General features: G+C 49.0%; 1 long non-coding RNA gene across 1 annotated transcript; it reads right to left on the bottom strand.

Moving 5' to 3' along the window:
- Positions 1 to 2,117: 2,117 nt before the first annotated feature.
- LOC112647355 (uncharacterized) lies at positions 2,118 to 7,502 on the bottom strand. The gene is made up of 2 exons (XR_003128286.3): positions 5,719 to 7,502; positions 2,118 to 2,933 (listed from the first exon to the last, which is right to left on the bottom strand). It is a non-coding gene; the product is annotated as an uncharacterized LOC112647355 (long non-coding RNA).
- Positions 7,503 to 7,836: the final 334 nt, after the last annotated feature.

The raw sequence follows: 7,836 nt of genomic DNA, 5'->3' as shown, positions 1-7,836 counted from the left end.
CTCTGAATAACAGCAAGTTACTGATCCCTCCTTCTGGAACTTTCAAAGCACTCATTCCCAACCTCTACTTTTCCTAATTTGTCCACTCCTAACACACTGCAGTCCAGTGAGCGTCCTTCCTTTTCTTAGAATCTTGAAGGAAAAATCTTTCTTACTCCTTCTTAGAGGTTTGGGCCTTCCTTCTCATGCTCAACCAGGGAGGGGAAGGATCAGTGTCCAAAGTGACTAAAAGCTATCTAAGACTCCTGGCATTCCAGGAATCCCAGCATGAGTCTTCTCTGGCTTTGGCTTGTTGTTGATGGTATAGTTTCACCTTATTTATTCAGATCTTAACCGATTTGAAATTAGTGACAATGGGGATAAGCTAAATTGAGGTTTACCTCCAAGAATCAAAGAGAAAACATTGAACAAATTACCAGAGTTAATGGTATTTAAAGAGGGATATTTAAGCTATTTAAGAGGAGAATCTTTTAAAGTATTTTAGAAATACCATTTAAAGCATATTCAGAACTCTGATCCATACCTCTTGGCCATTTTTATATTGATTACACCTTATTCTAACCTGTTCAATTAAAAAAAGACCTTCTTAGATTTTTATATTAGGGGACATGTTGCTTGTCTAATTTAGTTGTTATAGGTATGTGTAAGCATTGTAATTATACTTCTTTTAAAAAAAATTCTCCAATTCAGAATTGTGTTTTTGCTTGGGTTTCTTTTCTTTTCTTTTCTTTTCTTTCTTTCTTTCTTTCTTTCTTTCTTTCTTTCTTTCTTTCTTTCTTTCTTTCAGATTTTATTTATTTATTCATGAAAGACACACACAGAGATGCAGAGGCACAGGTAGAGGGAGAAGCAGGATCCCTGTGGGAAGCCCGATGCAGGACTCAATCCCAGGACTCTGGAATCATGACCTGAGCCAAAGGCAGACACTTAACTGCTGAGCCACCCAGGTGCTCCTTGGGTTTCCTTTCCATCATGAATATTATACGTGTATGTGTATTTGCTTTGGTCATCATAGAGTGACTGTAATAATGATTGTTATAGTGAGCGAAGGACACCTCAGAATATGTGTGGTTATGTGTTATTAAGTATTAGAATAATAAACAAGTTTGTGACTTCGTTTTAGGTGAGGAATCCATTTGTAGGAGATAATAGAAAGATTTTTATTTTTAAAATATTTATTTGGGAGCAGGGGTGGGGGTTGCAGAAAAAGATTCCCCACTAAACAGGGAGCCCGACACTGGGCTCAATCCCAGGACCCTGGGATCATGACCTGAGCCAAAGGCAGACATTTAACCAACTGAGCCACCCAGGTGCCCCAGAAGGATTTTTGAATATAAACTCCACACATCCAACGAGAAAGGTTTTAATTACAAAGGAGTCAGGCAGTTGGAAAGAGACTATAACTCGCTGTAGGGTCTAGGAGCTATTGGAGGTGTTGAAGTCGGCCAAAGACCATGTCCTGTTTGGCAACACTTTGTTTGCTGAACCTGAGCCCACCAGTATCTAGGTTATGATGGAAATTCAGAAACACAGAACAACAGATGACCTTAGCAGCAACAGTGAATATGTGCCAAAGAAAATAATATGAAAAAGCGAGTCCAGAGAAAGAGGGTTTTGAGCAAGACTCCAAATCTAATCAGTTTTCATGGTGCAACTTGATTGTTTGGTTTAAATGGCACAGATATTCAACCATCAGTACTCTAACCACCTATGCTAACTACAGGAATTAACTGTAAAGTCAAACTAAGACCTAATGTCTAAGAACAATAGTGCCAGAGTAGATAAATATGGATACAAAGTTATAACTTCAAATTCTGCTTTGAATTCCTGTACCTTGTCCATTGGCACTGATCCTCCGCCTACCTACCTACATTTCTCGGTTCGTTGTTTTTAAAAGCGTTATTAAGGCTTAATTTGAATATCATAAAATCCACCCATTGTAAATGTAGAGTTTGGTGATTTTTAGTACATTTATACAATTGTGGGCATCACCCTAATACAGGTCCCTCATATGCAGCCAATCCCTGCTTCTGCCCCCCCTCTCCAGTGGTCTACATCCCTCCATTTTGGTTCTATGTTTATAAAAGTAAGCATGTGGCTACTTTAAGAGACACAGGTTATGTTGAAACGGCTTTATTTTTTTTTAATCCATAAATATCTGTTACTGACAAAAGTGGAAAAAATCCTTAAGACTAAATCTTACTAAAGTGATACCTGTTTACAGTACATATAGAATGTGCTTTGACAAGTAAGTGGAATGATGAGATCTGTACAGAAACAGCAGGTGCAAGAGCACTGCTCATCATGAAGCTTCCTTACGAGGAACAGAGAAACTGTGCAAAGGTACAGATAGAAAGGTACTTTTCGTCAGTACTACCATATAATAAACACGGAATCCATAAATTGGGCTAATGCATATAAATGTTCATTAATCCCCCCCTTAGGAAATTGTGTCCCCAAACTAAAAATATTACAGTAAGAATTGCTTTTTATTCGAGAATTTCAAGAATTCTTTACTACAAAATGTCTAGTTGAGTTACAGAACTAGAGGAATATTTGCCACTACGAAGCCAATGAATGAGTCCTCCCATGGAGTGGCATTGCAGGGGGTACAGCAGGAGTGGGCAGCAAAGGGGAGCATGGGGTCTTCCTCTCCCTCAGGAGGGAGAGTTTTAAGGAAACATACAACGTCGTTTCTCTTCCTGATGGGAAGTTTGATGTGTTTGCTGATTTACAAGACGGGTTTGATGATGCAGACTTGTCCTCTTAGTTCTCAAGCTTTCACCAGGAGGACGGTAGTGTCATGAGGAGGGACTAGAAAACTCCTAGCCTGGGGTGAGCGTCCACCTCCTAGCAGCCCAGGGGTTGACGCCTCCCCCTCCTCCAGTTGGGATGGAGCCTGGTGTCCAGACTCGGTCTTCAGGACACAGGTTCTGGAGTGAGATAGAGTAACATCCATTTGAACACAGAGCTTTTGCCATGTATTCTCCTCTGTGGCTTGACATGCATTTCCAAGCTGTCCTCAAATACAGACTTTACACTCCTATGGGCCATGCTCTGGACCCTTCTCCTCCAGCCTGTCCTCTCTCTGAAATCAGAACCGCCTCCCTCCAGCTTCAAGGACCACATTAAAATGAACACTTCCAACTCAGAATTCCCTAATGACACAGACACCCAGGATGAATTAGACGTGTCTCTGTGAGAGGGCTTTCATGAAGAACTCTGTTGGTAACCTACTGAATGGGTAGGCCCTTCCACCTGCAGATATGAGGGCATCCTGGGTGGCTGAGACCATGGATCCCACCTCAGGCTCTAGTGAGGAGTCTGGTGACTGCCTAGAGCATCTGAGGATGCCACCATGGGGCAGGCATAATGAGGTTTGTGCAGCTCAGTTGCGGTGGGGAGAAATGTGAAGAAAAGAAGGGGGTGCCAATGTGGAATGAAGGCCCTAGAATATAAGAGCTGGATGAAGCATCAGCGCTCATCTAGTCAAAGCCCCTCGTTTTACGGATGAGAAACTGAGGCACTGAGAGAGATCGTGACTCATCCTTGGTCACACGGCAAGATGGAGACAAAGCCAGGGCCAAAGCCATGTCTCCAAGAGCCTCAGCCCTGTGCTTTTTCCTCCTGTAATATGCTGCCTTCTGAAATTAAATATAGAGCCCAGGAAGACATATCTTTCATATTGAATCTGTCATTAAAATGCTGCATTTATAAAAAATAACATTTGAACCCTGAAAAATACTTCATTAAAACCCGACAAGCTTCCTTGAAAATACTCCAGAGCAAAATTTCCCAGTTTTGGGGAGGATGGTGGAGGAATGTCTGTGGGAGGTAACATGTCAACCCTTCTCAGAGCAGGTGCTGCTAGGGTCCAGGTCATCAGAAGCCCCTTCAGATGACCTTGAGTCAAATCCACGGTTGCCTGTGGATGGAATCTGAGGATGAAAGGCTGGTGGCAAAGTATCTGGGAAGAAAAATGGATTGTTTGGTGGCAGGGCGATTAGAATGGATATTTCTCCATGCTTGGAGAGTCATGATGCTCTCCCATCTTTTGACACAAAGGGGAAATCTGTGACACACACAAGCAGGACAGGCGTAAGCAAGGTGGCACAGTGGCCGAGAGCCATCAAGGATATGAATCTTTGGCCAGAGCAGGAGCCTTTGGGCTCATGGCAGGTTGGGCAGGAGCTTCAGGGGACTTGCCAGCTGCAGGAACCAAAGCTGACCTTCCAACCATGACATCTCTGACAGGCCAGCTTCTCTCCCTACCCTCCCAAAGATCAGAGGGGTAGAGCTTTTGGCTGCATGGCCCAGGCATCATCTTATAGGGACAGGAGGTCAAGGATAAACTAAGGAGGCAAGCAGAAGTCTTGAAGAATGTCTCCTTCTTTGCTTGTTTTCACTGAGGACTCTAAGTTTTAGAATTATGGACTATAGCAGGATAGAGAAAAACAAATTAGAGATGGAAGGTGTACGTGGAGGAAGAGGACAGGGCCAGGGAGATGAGAGGAAGGAAAGACTGAACCGGCATAGAAGATTAAGGTTAAAACAAGAGTTTCTGGGTGTGAGAGTGGAAAGAGAGGAGAAGTTAGGATTAAGGGAAACTCTGGAACTTTCTAGAAGGCAGACCCATCATCCAAGACGCTGGGAAGCCCCAAGGGTAGAACCCCAGCTAGGGGGGATAAAGGAATTCCTGGGAAAGCCTTTGTGACTTATGAACTTATGAAGCCAAGAGTTAACTGGAAGAAGTAAGACAGGGAAGGTGGAGGGGCATGAGAGATCGGGAGGTCTTCACTGCCATCAGAGGAGGAGACCCGTGAGGAGACCCATGAGATCCTTCAGGGGAGGAGAGGGCCTGTGTAGAGCCCCATCCATTCTCATCAGAGCAGTGGAGACACACAGAAAGAGCGAAACAAGCAGAGGGAAGTTCAGGGCCCTGGGCTGCCCTTGCCGGGAAAGGAGGGCTTTCGTTGTGAGGATGGGGTAGCCCCTCTATGTGTGCTAGTGGCCACCAGCCTGATGGGGCTGGGAGTCATGATATCTGGATTCCCGCCCAGAACCTTCTCTTCTCCACTGTGTGAACTTGTCTGGTCATGTGGCTTTGCTTGTTCTCTGAGCGTGGGCGGGACAACTGAACAAATGAGATATTTCTGTATCCCTATTGAGACATAATTTTATGGGTTTTGAAATGAAGAACTGCATTAGAGCATGTTTGTAGACTTCATTTTTTTTCCTTCCTTGCTTCCTTCCTTCCTTCCTTGCTTCCTTCCTTCCTTCCTTGCTTCCTTCCTTCCGTCCTTCTTCCTTCCTTCCCCAAGTGTGAAGCAGAAGAATCATTTAAACAAAGTAAGCATTTAAGCGTTGGGTAGAATTTTCTGATCTGACTGACACCAGAGGTTTTAAACTGGACGACAATAAGGCTGAGATGGGAAACACTTTGGAATCAACCTATCAGACAGCCCCTGAGACAGACAGACCGACAGACAGACAGACAGGGCAGTAGAGAAGCATCATCCTGACGCCTGGAGAACTTGGTGCCAAGAAGATGCTTCAGACCTCAGGGTGAGATCGGGTTTGTGGTTCACGGTGTATGTGTGTGCAGACACCTGGGGAGGGGATTGTCACCCTTTCCCCTCCGTACCAACAGGCAGCCTTCGAGGAGAGGCTGGATTGGAGGGCATAGGGTTTGGGGGGGACCAGCTGTGAGAGACACACCTTGTTTCCGGGAGTGGCCAACTGCTCCGTGTAGATTGGTTTCCAAACTCTCATAAACCCTTGGGGACCAGCCCTTGAGAAGGTTTATGTGTTTGTAGAGGAGGAAAGCAGAGTGATCCCTGTCCTCACAGCCTCCCGGTTCCAGTGCTATCCCAGGGCAGAAGCTGAGATCTGTGTCTGTCACCCCCAGCTTAATCCCCTCGTGATGAGCCTTGAGGGGGAGACAAGAGCTTTGGAATTCTTGAAATAAGTTAGAGGACTCAGTCGATTGAGTTTTCTGTGGATTGTAGACTTGGTGAGATTAAAAATTCCCAGGGCTGACACTGGGGCGTTCCCCCTGCCTGACCTCCTTTTTAAAGGACCATACATGCCGTATGCAGAACCAGGGGAACCTAAAATCCCAGGTTACGGTCATTGCTTGGAGTCTGAGTGTGGTGACAGTCACTTTTTTTTTTTTTTTTGTATCATACCTTTTACCCAACAGTCTGGGGCTGATTCCCCTAGCCCCAGCCCAAGGAAGTGCCCTGGCCCTGAGAATGGGGGAGCCCCTTCTCTCCCCCCAGGCTCTGGTCTTGGGGAGGTGGATGCTGCTTAGCTCACTGTTCACTCTCCAGGGGGCTGTTACACCCTGCCCACTGCCCACTGCCCAGGTTAGAGGCAGAAAAGAGGCTGAGGTGGACTGGCAGGGGTGGCCTCCCGACAGAGCTGAAGGCTTGGATCTGCCTGGTGCCCAAGTGCCCCCTGCAGGGGAGGGATGGGGAGCTGCCCAGTTAACCCCTAGACCCATAGCCTGGAGTAAGTACCACTATCTGTGCTTGCTAATGGGTCTCTGTTGCTTTGTTCCAGAGGAGGCACTGGTCTGAGTAATGGAAATGCAGGGGGGAGGAGGCAGAGAGAGCGAGCATTGAACAGAGAAGGAGCCAAGCAGGTGGGCAGTGGTGGGGAGAGAGGGATGGGCAAGGCGCAGGACCACTGCCTCGGGTCCTCCTCAGCTGGGCCTGAGCCACCCTCTCTAGAAGCCTCTGCCTCAGCCTGCCTGACCTGTGCAGTGGGAGACAGGCAGAGAGCCTGGGGTGATGGGAATGACGAGCCCCTGAGGCCCAGGGCATCACAGTGGCCCTCCCCACCCTCCGCTCTCTGGCCTTGGGCAGACGCCTCTAGGGAGCAGAGCAAAGGAGGGGAAGGCAGGCCTGAGTGTCGGGTCACAGTTCAGACCTAGAGGCCTGGAGGAAGTGTGGAAATAGGTTGCCGGGGAGGGCACCCCAAAAGTCCCTGCACCCCACTGTGACTCTCCTCTGGGTGGGCTAGAGCAAAGCCCCAGAGAGCTTTGCGGGAGGGGGGCGGGGGTCGGGGCTGGGGCGTCTGCAGGTGGGGCAGCCAGCTCGACCCGGGCGGGGTTCCCAACACTGGGGAGGCAGCTGAAGAAAGGGAAGCCCTCCCTATCCTGGGTCTTGGGGGAGGGGCCCCGGGAAGGGGGGCGGGCCAGAGGGGGTCCACGAAGGAAGGGCCATTCAGTGGGGACCAGAGATTTCCAGCAGGCAGAAGAGAACGTTATTGTGCTTATGGACACAGCAGCTCCCTGGCTCTGAGAGAGCGAGCAGGCAGTTTGTAGGCACTAGAAGATTTCTGTGACGCGGTTGTAGGTAAATGAATGAGACCAAGTAGCCTAGTCGGTCAGCCCATCGACTGCACCTGCTGGCCAGTCCAAACCCAGGCGGCTTCGGACCGAGGTCAGGCCAGGGTCTCTTGGCTGACGGAACCCGCAGCTGAGCCCCAGGGGGTGGGTGGGGAGGGGGGGACGTGGGGCTGAAAGGGAGAGAGTGGTGCTGGGGGTGGGGTGGTTGGGGCGGGTGGGGAGGTGGGACTGGGGCCTAGCCCGTCTGTCTCCTCACTCCCCTCGATGCTTCCGGAAGAGTGAGAGAGCTCGCTCGAGATCCCAGGTCCGAGGGTGCTGTGCCAGGCAGGCCACCGGGCTGTGTCCCCCGGAGTATGGCTTTCTGGGCAGAGGCGGCGGCCCACCCCCACCTCCCGCGGAGGGGAGGCCCCGCCCCCTCCCCGCGGCCCCGCCCCTCCCCGCGGCCCCTCCCCTCCCCGCGGCCCCGCCCCCTCCCGCGGCCC

The sequence above is a fragment of the Canis lupus genome, chromosome 5, assembly GCF_003254725.2.
Source record: "Canis lupus dingo isolate Sandy chromosome 5, ASM325472v2, whole genome shotgun sequence".
NCBI classification, from domain to species: Eukaryota; Metazoa; Chordata; class Mammalia; order Carnivora; family Canidae; genus Canis; species Canis lupus.
This window is presented reverse-complemented; position numbering and strand designations above follow the sequence as displayed.